General features: G+C 31.9%; 1 protein-coding gene and 1 long non-coding RNA gene across 20 annotated transcripts in view; one reads left to right on the top strand and one right to left on the bottom strand.

The window, feature by feature from the left end:
* LOC146994994 (uncharacterized) overlaps nucleotides 1-14,811 on the top strand; it is a 183,782-nt gene that overhangs the window by 55,016 nt on the left and 113,955 nt on the right. For 4 of the 10 annotated variants that reach the window (XM_085825010.1, XM_085825008.1, XM_085825011.1 and 1 more), the window contains one exon: nucleotides 8,716-8,778. The exons of 5 other annotated variants lie outside the window; for them this stretch is intronic. The gene's annotated coding sequence lies outside the window, so the exon portion shown is untranslated. Of the gene's footprint in view, nucleotides 1-2,217; nucleotides 2,254-8,715; nucleotides 8,779-14,811 lie in introns of those variants that run through there. One more of the 10 variants, XM_085825012.1, reaches the window with a different exon arrangement.
* Nucleotides 1-14,811, bottom strand: part of LOC146994996 (uncharacterized) — a 96,209-nt gene that overhangs the window by 44,255 nt on the left and 37,143 nt on the right. For 3 of the 10 annotated variants that reach the window (XR_015043425.1, XR_015043428.1, XR_015043430.1), the window contains exon 3: nucleotides 473-712. The exons of 5 other annotated variants lie outside the window; for them this stretch is intronic. This is a non-coding gene — a long non-coding RNA (uncharacterized LOC146994996). Of the gene's footprint in view, nucleotides 1-467; nucleotides 713-905; nucleotides 3,371-14,811 lie in introns of those variants that run through there. 2 more of the 10 variants (XR_015043431.1, XR_015043426.1) reach the window with 2 other exon arrangements.

Raw genomic sequence — 14,811 nt, 5'->3', positions numbered from 1 at the left:
GCTCATGCACTTTTTTTTAATACAAATGAACTTTGACATTCCATGAGAAAGATATGATCGTGATTTTCAGTTTAATTTACATATCTCAAGCAAAAATATATATAAAAAGATTTGACTTAACAAATTCATATTTAAATACCATAAAATTGTACAAATTTCTTAATATCCGTCATTATACTTTTAAATAGTATACTTATCACATTCTTTTTAAAGTGAAAAGTCACTTCATACTGATTCACTTCAGATTTTAGCAGAAGTGCATATTTTTTCAGTATAATCTAAAAGTACTCTTATAACCCCTTACACTCCCAAGATTTCTATATAACATTTATCCTGACGTGATTATTTGCTATAGTAAATAATCTTCGATATCGGCATCCTATTCTTCCTTCCATACATTAAAAATGGAACAATTAAAATACATTTTCTTAGACATATACGCATAATAATAATAATAATAAACTTGCCATACATCTTAGTTTCAGCCCACCAGCAGCTGAGCGGTAAAGTCGCTGAACACTGGTAGTTCGGTCCGAATCCCGCGAACGGGCTGGCTGCATGGGCGTTTTCGTGGTTTTCCTCATGTGTAATGTGTATACGAGCCAGTTTACCTGAGAAAGTCCTCCAAGAAGGCATCACACCTATTACGCAGATAGCCCTAGTGTGCTTTGCCATAATTAAATACACCACCACATCTTAGTTTCAATTCAGCCTGTACACAAATTAAATATTTTTAATTACTAATGTATTTTTATCAGGTTGTTTCTTAAAATACTTTTGTTATACTCAAAATATGTGTTCAATATTAAATTATTTTTCTTTCTCTTATAATTAAAAACAAGTTATATGGAATCAAAATTAAAACATATGCAGCAGTTAAATAACACTGAAGAGTATCTACTTACTCTTTCGCTATTTGTATTCTAGCATTATACACAGATTTGTTTTCCTTCAGAGTCAGCTATGTGTAAGTTCACTTAGTTATATCAATTAAATTACATCAGACATATGCATCAGTTAAACAACATTGAAGGAAATATGTTGCTCGCTCATCGATGTTTGCATCATAGTGTGGTCGAGAAATTGTTCTTTCTTCTGAAGCATGTATCAGTTTACTTAGTTCTCAATGCTTAACCCAGACATTGCTTCAATACATAGAATTACTTTTGGGATGTAAAGAAAGTAACCAAAACATGTGAATTAACTTGGATAAGCGAATTTATCAACTAATCATTCAGGTAGTCACTATTGGTAAACACGACACTGAGATTAAATATCTCGCTATAAGTCTCCTTCATAAAAGGAAAATTATGATAAAATGAATAGCACATATTCTGGCATTTTCGATGTTGAAATTATCTGCTCTTTTGCAGCGAATAGTCCATAACTTACGATCACTTGGAAAACGATGGTATGTGATGCCTTGACTTTTAGTTTTCCTTCTATAATTCTGACACAACGCTATAACACAACTTGCCATTTCCGACTAGGTATAAAAGCAAATTAACAACACAAATCAAATGTATCCCAGATCAAATGCAACGAATGTAAACAAACGCCGAGAACTAACGACTGTCACCCACATGACGTCATGCGCAGGTGGCATAATTTTCTCCCTGCACTACGCATCGCTCTTGGGCCCCCCCTGCTAAGGTTTAGAGGAGCCTTAGCTCATACTAGACTTTAACTTTGTTGGATCTAGGTGCTATTCTTGCGATTATAAATTCTCTATATATTTTTCATTGTCTAATTTGATCTAATTTTCTAATTCTTTTTAAGATCTTTAATAGCTTTCTGTTTGATATATTTTTTGTATAATTTTCTAATTCTTTTTAAGATATTTAATCTTAAATATCTTTGTATTTTTGATTTTTTTTAATATAATTTTCTAATTCTTTTTAAGAATCTTTAATATTTTTGTATTTGATATATTTTTTATAAATTTTCTAATTCCTTTTTCAGATATTTTATCTTTGTATTTGATATATTTTTTTATATAATTTTCTAATTCTTTTTCAGATATTTAAGCTTTAATATCTTCGTACATAACTAACCTTACTAACATTTGTATATAAATACTAATTTTTCTTACTAACTATTAACATTTGTATATAATATTTTTGTAAATAATCTTTGTAATAAATACTTTTTTTCTTGCCATTAAAATTTTTGTATTGTAGTATATATATTGTAATTTACTTGTGTAATAAAAATAAAAATTTCTGAAATGGAGTCCGAGCCTTTCAGCTCCAGGTAATGTATATTTGCGTATTTATATTGTTTTATTTATTTTTTAGCACTTCACTCGGTTTGTCGGTACTACCAATGTCCCGGTTAAATCTTTGTTGATGAAAATTAAATTATCTGCATTAAGTTTTTCATAATAAACTGTAGTTAAATTCTTTTAATGTATTGCATCAGTCTATTCTATTGGTTATCTATTTAATTAAGTGTTAATATTTGTGTTTAATTTTTTACATCAGTAATTGTTACTTAACGAAAGTTCATCCACTCATTAGTATGTACATGATTATTAATTTTATTTTCATCGTATTTAAAAGTACAGTTGGCGTCGTTTGATTTGCGTAACGTTTGTCTAGAGCTATTTTGTTAACTATATATATCGTTGAGCATAGCAGCAGAATTCAATTAATTTACTATAAATATAACTATAAACGGATAAATCGATGCTTTCACAGTATATTAGGAAAAGGAAACAATTGGTTTAATCCTCTGTTTGAAACAACGCAGCAAATATAAAATTAGGGTGTGAAGTGCAGAATCGCCCACTTATTTGGCGCTTTTTACAAGAGTAAGAAAAACTGGATTTTTGTCAATTTCCTTTGACTTTTTTACATCAATGTGTACTTGAACAAAGGAAGATGCACATTGCCGATATTGTGCAATTCTCTGATGTTTTTTTAAGTGAAAATACGTCGATGTGTTACCGGATAGGGTAAATCATCTTTATATGTCACAAATTTCATTTACATGATCAGCGCAAACTGATGCAAAACGGTGATATACAATCTTTTCTAAATTTGAAAAACTGAGATTTTAGTTGGAAAATGAGCTAGACAAGTTAAGGTACTGCTAAAATGCAGCTTTGTATTAACAAAACACAGAATCACAATGAACAGTATTTCGATAGACTTGCTTTCGATCGAATTTCGGATCCTTTAAATTCGGTGATATCGGAAAAGCTGTGATAGAAGTGGCGGTACGCCTCAATGCCGTATAGGCTATCTATCTTGTCCGGAAAAGGTCTAATATTTTTTGCCGATTTGAATATTTTTTTTAAAGTTTGTTCAGCATATTGTGAATTTCAGAAATGTTGCATGAGTATATGAACACAAGATTCATGTAATGAGAAGTGCAGTGCATATGGATTGCTTTTGCATATGGAGCAAAAGCTTTAATCTGAGCTCCAATTCCCTTTTTTATCACGTTACCTGCTCCATCATAACTCATAGCTAATGTTGCTACCATCTAACCCGGATTTTGAAATTATTGAGATTATAGAATTATTATTGAGTGGACCTGTAATCTTAGCTAGTCTGAGAAAATGTAGGATGTCTTTCTTATCTAATATTTTTTGACTGTTCACAAATCATCTTGTACACCATCATAAAGTTTCCTTATTATTTGAAGTGACTTCATCAGTTATAATGGAATAAAAGTGAGCAATGGTATTGCTGTATGGGAAAAAAATTTCTTTACCTCTAGCACGCAAGGCTATTGGAAATTTTGAAGATAGGCCTTTTTTAAATATTTTTTTTATATAGCTGTTTACTTGAATTTTATGTGATTTATGTACGAAGAACAGGCTATTTGAGAATTAAAGGTAACACACAAAACATTAAAAGAATTCCCTTTGGGTGTAATATAAAATTTGAAATCTTTCAGCTTTTATTTTAATATTTTTAATTTTATAATTTTTTCTAAAGCACAAATGTGAATTACCCCAGAAGGGCTATTAGTTTCAAAATGGAATTTTGTGTCAAATCACTTTAAATGTCCGAAGCACTTTTCTAATTGTTGTCACCAAATATTATCACCCTGTATCATATTTCATGAAACTAAATAATGATAATTTGCATGAACATATGTATGTTTACGCATTGTTGAAAAACAATGTTGCCTATAGTCATTAAATTTTGGATAACATAGTCCTCCACCCGAACATATAGGCACTTGGAAGCCTGAATTTGGAATTAACATATTTTTATTATCTATTTTATACTTTGTAGAAATTTAACAAATTTTTGATTAAAAATCATAGTTTTAAAGTGAGCAGTGTAATTATTTTACATTTTGTAAAAATTTAACTAATTTTATATTGTAAACTGAAATTTAATAAAAGTAGTTAAATAAGAAATTAAAAGATCCAACTCAGTAAGTCAGAGCCGGAACAGCTAATGAAGGTTATGAGACTGTGATATTACTTTTGGTTTTGTGAAACGAAGGATTACTAGGATACTTTCAGATTGAAGTTCTGTAGAAACAAAAGTTTAAGTACCCTCCCCCTTTCTGAAGCTCTTTATTTGTTTATTGACTTTTGCTTATTAAAATGTCACTAAAGGAGATATGAGCAGAAAAACGTACATTCGGAGTTGCGATTCGTATGTTACGCTGTAAGAAAGAAACGTAGTGCCAGAGTGTCACTATGGTAAATAAATGTATTGAAAGTAAAAGTGTTATTTTCTGTAATGTGTGTGGTGTTATTTTATTGTGATATATAGCTATTCATGAGAAATAGAATAATTCAATTCAAGTGTGTTTGGTGAATTGAATTATTCTATTTCTCGTCAATAGCTATATATCGCAATAAAATAACACCACACACACATTACAGAAAATAACACTTTTACTTTCAATACATTTATTTTCCATGGCGACAGTCTAGCGCTAGCTTTCTTTCTTACAGAGTAACATATGATTCGCAACTCCGAATGTGTACAACAAGAATCAAGTTTATCGAAAATATATTTCAGCGGCGATTCTAGTGGCGCATGCGCTATTAGACAAGATTCTGCTCTGTCGCCAAGTATTTCTCAGCTAATACAAAACAAAGCCACTGTACTGAAGATAACACAGTTCAGTGAAAGAGTCTCTAAATGTCAATTACATTTAATGTTGCTGACGCAGACTCATTTTGCGTAGGATGCATATTCATAAATCGTTTCAGATGAACATACACTTGTTCGTGGTGATTAGAGAACCTTTCTTCTAGTAATGAAAAGGCTAATTTATAATTAGAGTCAACTATGGATATTGACTGAACAATACGATTAGCATCTCCTCTTAGCGCAGATTTTAAGTACTGTAATTTGACCACATCTGTTAAATTAGGATTTGAATCAACACTGGCTAAAAAATATCTTTAAGTGAAAGCTACTCGTGTAAGTTACCCGAAAACGTTGGCAAAATAATTTTGGATAATTTAACATTGACCTAAGCATTCGTGAAAACCAAAGGTTCCTATTCAATTTCTTTGGAAAGCTTAGCTAATTTACGATTTAATTCGACTTCTACATCTAAGACAATATCGTCAATCTCTTCTTTCTCTTTTACATAAGCATCAATACAATCAAAAGTCTTTAATCCGGACTTGTCAGGACTTCAGCGATTCCAGATTATCGGTGTTCCCGGATTATAGATCATCAGTTTAAATCTGGTAAAATGGCATGCATAAATTATAAAATTAAAAATATAAAACCGTAATTTATGAAATAAAGAGCAATTATGATCTAAAGGGTATCAAAATTTACAAAAAAATCTTAATATTTATTTGTTTACTTTATTAAACATTTCTTTCAACCCGCGCATGCGTAAAGCATACATTATGCATAGAAATTAGAAAATTGCAACCAGAAAACTATTTGATGTGTATTCGTGATATTTATAATGACGAGGAATTTGATTTAAATCATATCAAAGAGGGAGCAAATCGAGATGAAATACTACATTTAATAAGGAATTATAAGCCGATTAAAATAAAAACATCTGCCATGAAGATGAGGATAGTGCTGAGAGATCAATTTCCAGTTCATTGCACGCCGTGACGTCCCCCCCCCCCCCCGCAGAGCAGCTTGAAATTGATAAACAGATTTTGGAATGGTTAGAGAAACAAAGGATATGCCTTTATCCATTTTTTGCAGCAATTCCACTTTTTGTTTGATGGACATCGAAACATGCTTTCCCTTTGTAGATTCTTTGCAGCTCCAGTATCGGAAATTGTGTTTGACATAATCGAAAGTTCCAACTTACTTTTATTAAATTGCTCTAATAGTCTAAAAGAAAATAATAAGCCGTATCCAATTAGAAGATTAAGGAACAACACAATCTGCAACATTAACTGAAATAGATTATTTTAGCTTAGCTTATACCGTCCGTTATACATTAAACGCGCATGCGTAAACGTATTATGCATATGCGTAAACGCATGCGCGGAAAATTTGTAGCTTTGAGGTCCGGATTATAGATCATTCCGGATTATGGATGTCCGGATTAAAGACTTTTGACTGCACTTTCTTCAATACATAACCCGAACAAAGAATCGAAATTGGAATTTATCTTTGTCTCGAACACTTTAAACTTATTCTTCAGCACTTCCAAATCACTTCTTTGGATATTTTTGTCGGCAACCTTTTGTTTTAACTTTGTTTTCAATGTATGTTTTTTCGCTGATATCTCCTTTAGTGACCTTTTAATTACCAAAAGTCAATAAACAAATAAAGAGCTTCAGAAAGAGGGATGGTACTTACTTTTTTGTTTCTACAGAACTTCAATCTGAAAGTATCCTATATAATTCTTCATTTCACAAAACCGAAAGTAATATCACAGTCTCATAAACTTCATTAGCTGTTCCGGCTCTGACCGCCTAAACAATTAATTAAACAACGTTGAACAATTTAATTAATTGTAACAAATTGCCTCAGGCTCTTTTATAAGTATTAGTTTATGTTTTATAAAAATTTAGCAAATTTTTGATTAAGAAACATATTTTTAAGGCAAGCAGTGTAATTAATAAAACATTTGTATTTTAAGTGTGCAAGACAGTCTGTCTGAAATTGTAGCTTTTAAATACTTTTAGTCCAAAGTAGCATTAGCCCAAACATCTAATGATTGTCTGTAAATGAAAAAAAATTGCCCGTTTGGAACTAATTTTTATCCTATAAAATCTGAGATTGTTTTCATTATTTATTTGAGGGGTACTGAACCCAAGGTTTGCATAACTTTTCAACCACAAGATTTGTGCTTACATTATTTTCTTATTTTTTATAAAAAGTTTTAGAAAAGTATTTAAAATAAATGGATCTTATATCGAGTTAAAGAAAGTGCTTACAGATTGTATTTTTTAAATAAGCTACTTATCTTTAAGATAAATGCTATTATTTTTTTATGATGACAATAATAGGAAAATAAGGGGAATAAAGTCTCCTGAATATTTCTTTTTGCAGAGTTATTTATATTAAAATAAATTTCATAATCCTTAATTTTATTTGCATGAATTTCACATATTTCATAAAAAAACAGATGCATATTTGTATCCTATAAAATAATTTGTTAAAATTCTACAGGATATTTGAGTGGGCTTCCCAGACACTGTTATTTCATAAAATAACAAGCAAATATTTATATTGTATACATCAATGCCTTTAAAGATTACGTTATTTCATGTAATTGTAAGATACCTGTTTAAGTATTTATTCCATGCTAAAAGAAATTATTTGTAAATTAGGTGATATTAATTTCTTTAAAAGTAATTCATGGGTTCAGTGCAAATTGCATTTTATTTTATAGAAGAAATTTTGTTTCACAAACTTTTTGCATACACAAAGCTTTCGGTCGAAGGCTTCTTAGTATTTTTCGGTTTCGGCACGAAAATCGCCTACAGGTCGGCAGATAGTGTGGCTGGATACGAGGTTTTTATTTATGAACCTCGCGCTGTAACATCTTTCTCTATTGATTGCTATTTCCCTACTGCCAGTTGCCGCATTCATTCGAAACCATTTCGTATTTATCAAAATCTGACAAGAATATTCTGCGTGTCGTGATTTGGAAAGCCATCTTTCAATACGAAATAATCCGTAGATACACCTAGAAGATTAAAGGTGCCATTTATTTGTTGAGTTATCGATGAAATGGTTTCATTTCATGGTTCTTGGACTATAGTTTAAGCCTAATTTTCTATCACGAATGAGGCCCACCAGCGGCCGAGCGGTGGAGTCGCCGAACGCTGGTAGTCGGTCCGAGGTTCGAATCCCAGGAACGGGCTGGGCGTTTTCGTGGTTTTCCCCATGTGTAACGTGTATACGAGCCAGTTTCCCTTAGAAAGTGCTCCACAAAGGCACAGGCAGATAGCCCTTGAGGCTTTGTCATAATCACACACAATCATGAATGATGCCTTTTCTTTGTCAAAATTTTATTGCAAATTTTTCATCTCTGGCAATTTCTAAATAGATAGATTCGATGCACTTTTAAAAAGTTTAAAAAGTATACCAGTATTTCAGTGGTAAATTAAAATTTAGAGCTATCTAAATTTATGTGCAGTCATAATTCACTTGCATTTAGAAGTATCTAAATTTATGTGATGTCAATTTATGATTTAAATGGATGTGTGTGCCAAGTTTGGTGCTTTTATGCATGTACTGTCACTGTGGTTTATTATGGTCTCGGTAATAAAATTGTACCTATTTTTGTTTATTATAGGAATGCGAAGCGCCCAAGAAGAGGATGTGAGCAAACAAGCCCTGTGGATGTGGAGGCTGAGAGGTAAGATACCAATTTTTTCTCTTGGCTTCTTTTTTTTTGTTATTGTTGCTTCTTTGTCTTTGAGTATGGTAGTAAAGTCATGCTGCGATAATGATGTTAATGTCACACTGCGACTTTTGTATAACTTCACAAAGTGACATAAATTTAATTGCTTTAAAGCAGCGGTTCTCAACCTTTTGACTAACACATACCATCTAAACAAAAATTTAAAAACCTTAGTACAACCAGTATAATTATTGTACATTTTATAATACTTATTCAGTTTCTCAATATAAATAGAAAAAATAAACGTTTTGCCATTTGCACAAGCTATTGGCTATCTGTATTAAATAGGCACACATAAAAAATATTAATTAAGAATTGGTTACCATTTTAATTATCAAAATTTAAGTTATATACTTAAATTTAGTGTAAAATTTGGGCCTGTTTAAGAGAGATCAATTTCTTTGTCTGGCCTTATTTCACTTAGCTTTAAGTGTGATCCACTTTTAATTTTATTCTGTATTTATTTTTCAAATAAAACATGGAAGAAAATCCTTGTTCACACAAATAGGTTGTGCGAAAAGGCAATAAAAATTTAGCTTTATTTGAAATGCCTTTAAATTCTTTTTTTCGGTGTAGCCAAAAGTTGTTATTTATGAAATCTTCAGTGGAAGTGCAATCACAGGAATTTTCTAACAATTGTTCTTTTTTTCTTCATAGAATTTTTGAACTTTGTTTCTTTGCCTACCACCTATTTTTTATCTTGTGTACCACCTGTTGAGAATTGCTGCTTTAAAGATCTGTGTGGGTGTCGCACAGTGTTACATTAGTTTAATCAGTATAATGTCGCAATAGCAGTATTTCAGACATCTCCTCCAGTAAAACTGATAACAGCAGAAAAGCGTTTTATTGATCCAGTAAGAAGTTACTCTTCCAGTTATTAAAATCTTACTGGAATCTTTGGAATTTTTTAATTATTGAATATAGTCATCACAATCATATCAGATTTCCTCAGTGATTATTGTTATATCTCATTGTATTGAAATTATATAACAGATGCGTTTATGATTCATTTACGTTTTTATGTAAAACTTTGCTCTCATAAATTGCTATAAAACTATATGCTCATAGTTTTTGTGTATCACTTTTGTGTACTTGCGTGTATTGCTATAAAACATATGCTAATAGTTTTTGTGCAAATAAAACTTACATTTCTTCATTCAAATATTTAGTATAGCCAATAACTACAGTGAGCATAGTTATGTTAATGAAATTAAGCATATAAAACAATTTGTTTTCCAATAAATGTAAGAAAGTTTTAAATAGCAAATTTTCTAGTGTATAAGACGCACTTTTTTTCTTTGAAAATAAGTCGGGAAAAAAAGGAGGTGCATCTTGTATGTCGATACTCAGTTTTTGATTGCATTAATTTCTGGAAATTTCCTCTTTTTTTGGTGTTATGTGATTTTTTTCTTGTTTCCTTGCGATGTGTGGGAATATTACAGTTACGGAGAGCTTAGTAAATGTGCATCTGGCATGAAAACTGCAATTTTTGCGAACGACTTTTAAGTGTGGGAAATTTCAACTGTTTGGTGTTTCTTAAGTTTGTTGGCAAATTATGGTTCAAAAACAACGTTGAAATTGCTGTAACAAAGCATGCAAGCTGGATGCAGGCTTCAAATTTTGAGGTTACACCATCAAGAAGAAGGGGAAGGCCTAACATTTGGAAAGTTTGTGAATGGGTCAAAGCATCTTGGGATGCTGTGAAAACAGAGGCAGAGGTTAAATCATGTATGAAGTGTGGCATTATTAATACACTGGATGGTACAGAGACAATCTGTTGTATGAGGACTCGAATGCTGATTTAGGAGAGGTTTCAAGTGACTTTTCATTTAGCTATGGTGATGAGTGTTTAGGTTTTGATGAAGAAAATTAAAAGCTCTTCCCCAGATGAATTGTGGGTATAAAGTATTACTTTGTATTTATATTTAAAATACTGTAAATTCATTATAATGAAATGTGTATAAAAAAAGGGGGATGTGCCTTATGCGCCTGCAAATACGGTAATAAAGATATAAAAATATCCATTCACTTAAGAGAAACTTAAATTCATTTCCTGCAAAAATTTTAAAAGATCCTTTTAATATATTTAATGCAGCCTTTTCTTAATTAATAAGAAGTTAATATTGTTAATAACATATTTTATTTATATCGGCAATTCTGTCAATGTATACATGTTTTTCGAATGGCCTTTCATCGAATTTTACAAAATATGACTCGTATTCATAATATAAGTTTACAATGTCTCCTTCAGCCTCATGAAATTAAACAAAATATGCATTATTATTATAAAAAATTATAATGCTATTATATGCATTGAGATGAGCAGTGACTGGCAAGAGTTTTAAAGCTATTTATTAAATTTTAAATTACTTTAAAATTGAAAGAAAGCTCCAAATTTTTAAATAGGTACTAAACATTTTGATGATTGTTTGATTTACTATTTTGAAGCTTTATTATTTATCATTTATACTTTTATTATTTTTGAAACTCGGACGCTTCCAAACATATGAATTTATAATACTTACAATTCAGTAAAAACAAATACAAACTTAAAATTTTAGATTCTAAGCTGTCAAGACAGCTTCTGTACACAAAAGTACTCGCTGTTATACACTCATGTCCATAAATTAAGGATAATGCAAAATCAGGCAAAGGAAAAGTTAGAAGCAAAACAAATTTGACTTATTTGTAAAGCTTATTTATTAAACAAAAGGTAAAGAGCAAAAACAGATGCTATATGTTTGATATTATTAAAAAAATTAGCGATTTTTTTTCTCCCTGGAGCAAATTACCAAAAAAAAAAAAAAAAAAAAAAAAAAAAAAACTTATTTACAAAAAACCAATATTACATGGTTGGTTTGATTGTTAATACATTGTATGTCTCCCAGACGATGCAATACAGTCCGTACAACGCCTAGGCATCTGAGTATCAAATTATCGATCTGATCTTGGGGGGATATTACATCACTCAAAAAGCAATGCACTCCGAAGTTCCGGTAGACATGTAGAAGGAGGTTGACGGGCTGCAACTCGTCGGCCAAGCATGTCCCACACGTGTTCTACTGGTTCAAGGGTTCAAGTCTGGTGAGAATGCTGGCCAGTCTGTACGGGTGATATCCTCCGATTGAAGGCATTCGCTTACGATATTTGCACGGTGAGGACTGGCGTTGTCATCCATAAACAAATTGTGTGCCCATGGCACCCCGAAACAAATGTACATGTTGTTCCAGAATGACGTCCCGATAGATATGGCTTGTCATGATTCCAATTTGAACATGAAGGTCAGTTCTGGAACCCAGAATAATTCCACCCCAAACAAGCACTCCTACACCACCGTAACGGTGTCGTTCAATGATGCTTTCTTGGTGGTAACGAATACCTGGAGCTCTCCATATGAAAGTCCGGCGAGAATCAGACTGCAAGCTAAACCTGGACTCGTCGGAAAACATCACACAAGCCCACTGTTGAAATGTCCACAGTGCATGCTCTCTACTCCAGGCTAACCGCAGGCGACAGTGAGTTGCAGTAAGTGGAACGCATCTGACAGGTCTACGAACATATAAACCAATCTGCCCTAAGCGTCTGTACACGGTCTGCCTTGAAATTGTCGTACCAGTGGCTGAAGAGAGCTGATGAGGCAGGTCTCAGGCTGTGCTCCACCTGTTTGTTTTGGCAGTAACTGCCAAATACCGGTCCTTATTCGGCGCTGTAACTCTGGGGCGATCTGTGCTGTAACGTCTACTCACATTACCATCATCTGGGAATCGTTGCCAAAGCCTGGAGATGACACTCTGGGCAATTCCAAGTTTGTCTGATACTTCCAGTTGGGTACGCCCACATTCCAGACGGCCGATAATTCTACCACGTAAAAAATCATCCAAATGCATCCTTTGTCGGTTATTGCACTGAAATGCTTATAAAGCCCCTGCGAACTATTTGGTTATTGCACTGAAATGCTTATAAAGTGCCTGCGAACAATTTTACTTCTTTGCCTGTATTCGTTATATATCACTTTCTTACATTCTCGTCATTGTGAAGTACCATCGGTGTCATCTGGTTACTTCCTAAAATTTGCATATGATTCTTGAAGATGTGTGTAGTGATGTTACAGGTGATATTTTAGTATATTTTAGAGTTCGATTTCCGCGTGACTCCGAATTATCCTTAATTTATGGACATGAGTGTAGTAGCAACTTTGTTGCAGCATATTTTGGGTGCCCCCATGCTGCACAGACACTATACATTTACCACCTACCAACCTTTTTGAGATTAACTGTTATAGTAGCACCTTTCTTTTCAATTGTTGCAGGGAGATGAGTTTGCACTATCTCTAAAAAATACATTAAATGGAAAATTTACTTGTGAATTTTTAATTATAATTACTGCATATTTAAACAGAAAGTCAATTAATTAAAAACCATAACATTTTTGCGATGCAACTATCACACGGAGGACGAGTCCAAGGATTTTCAAGTTCTCTTTCCCTACGATCAGCTTCTTGAAAGAACTTTTCGGCTTGCAGCATATTTTGGGTGCCCCCATGATGCACAGACACTATGCATTTACAACCCCCGAACCTTTTTCGAGATTCGAACCCGAGTGCTTTGGTACGGCAGTCGGCCTGATCGAGCGGTAAAATATAATGTAAAAGAACAAAGCTTTACTTAATTCAGCTCAATTACTGACAAATGGATAGATAACAAACTAAGTAACAATACATCATAAAAATTAAATAGCAGAACAAATGAGGATTAAACATCATTTTAAGAATAAAAAAAAGTTAGACATTTTAAATAACATTTTAAACATTTGCGATCAGATAAAACTGCTATTTTATGTTGTCTTCTAATTCATTTAAAGTTTTCTTGACATAACAGGTTCATACACTAAATATATTACTCTTCCTTCATGCATTGGGATATCTTTCCAGATGCTAATATCTACCTGCTTTATTTCTTCTGGGATGGTCACATATGCATTTAGTAGCACTATGAACTATTCATGGAAGTCTGGTCTTATTTTATTCGATTTTTTGAATAATTAAGATTTGACTCAGGCTGAGAGCTACGGGTGCTGGGTGTGACTTAATTTGGCAGATTTCATATTATACGTAATGTAAGTTATCAAGATATTTTGTAAATGATGATGTACATAAAAATATATTTATAAATGTTGACTTATGTAAAATAACCTATGATAACTTCAGGGATTTAAATGCCCCCCTTTTTTTTTCACTTACCCAACTGTACTCTTCGGCTAGCGTGTCCGACATCACTTCAAAATATTTGTTACGATTACTATTAATATGTTTACGTTAGTCTCCTTTAACATTAATATGTTTCAATTCATTGACCTAAATAAATAAATATATAAATAAAAATTGACTTTAATCTATAAATGCATAACCAACAAGATTTCTTATTCTATCATTTAAGAAAATTATTTCAACTTCACAGAACACTCAAGAAATCTAACTTTCCTCAAAATAAAATGCAAATGTAATGGAAACTTATTTATAAAATCATAACGTTTTCATTGCTTTGAGTTCCATATTTGTATTTTAGTACATTTTATGCAGTTAGTTTTTATATAAAGAAAATAAGATAATACTGAAATAGAAAATTTCATTTAAGCAAAAACGTAACAGAAATTACTTTATAAAATGAAAATGTGTGCAAAAAGTAAACAAAATAAAAATTAAAAAAAAAAAAAAAAACTATTAGGATTAATGTAAAATATTATTTTACAATACCACAGGAGCTATGTTGTTGAGAAACATTCTCTCTAAAAATTGAAGTTCTAATTCAGTTTTTAATTGGAATATATTTAATTCTGAATTTTTCGGTTGATTGCACAGTTAGGAGTTTTCAGCAACTCCACCTTTTCTTGCAATATTTGTAATCTACTTGATAAAGAATTTAAATTTTTTAAGATTAGATGTTGAAGTTCTGCGGAAGAGAAAAGGTCAGGGTATTACATATTTAATTC

This window comes from Stegodyphus dumicola, chromosome 10 (assembly GCF_044657685.1).
Source record: "Stegodyphus dumicola isolate Sdum_Otavi_A_Nest chromosome 10, ASM4465768v1".
Classification (NCBI taxonomy): Eukaryota; Metazoa; Arthropoda; class Arachnida; order Araneae; family Eresidae; genus Stegodyphus; species Stegodyphus dumicola.
This window is presented reverse-complemented; position numbering and strand designations above follow the sequence as displayed.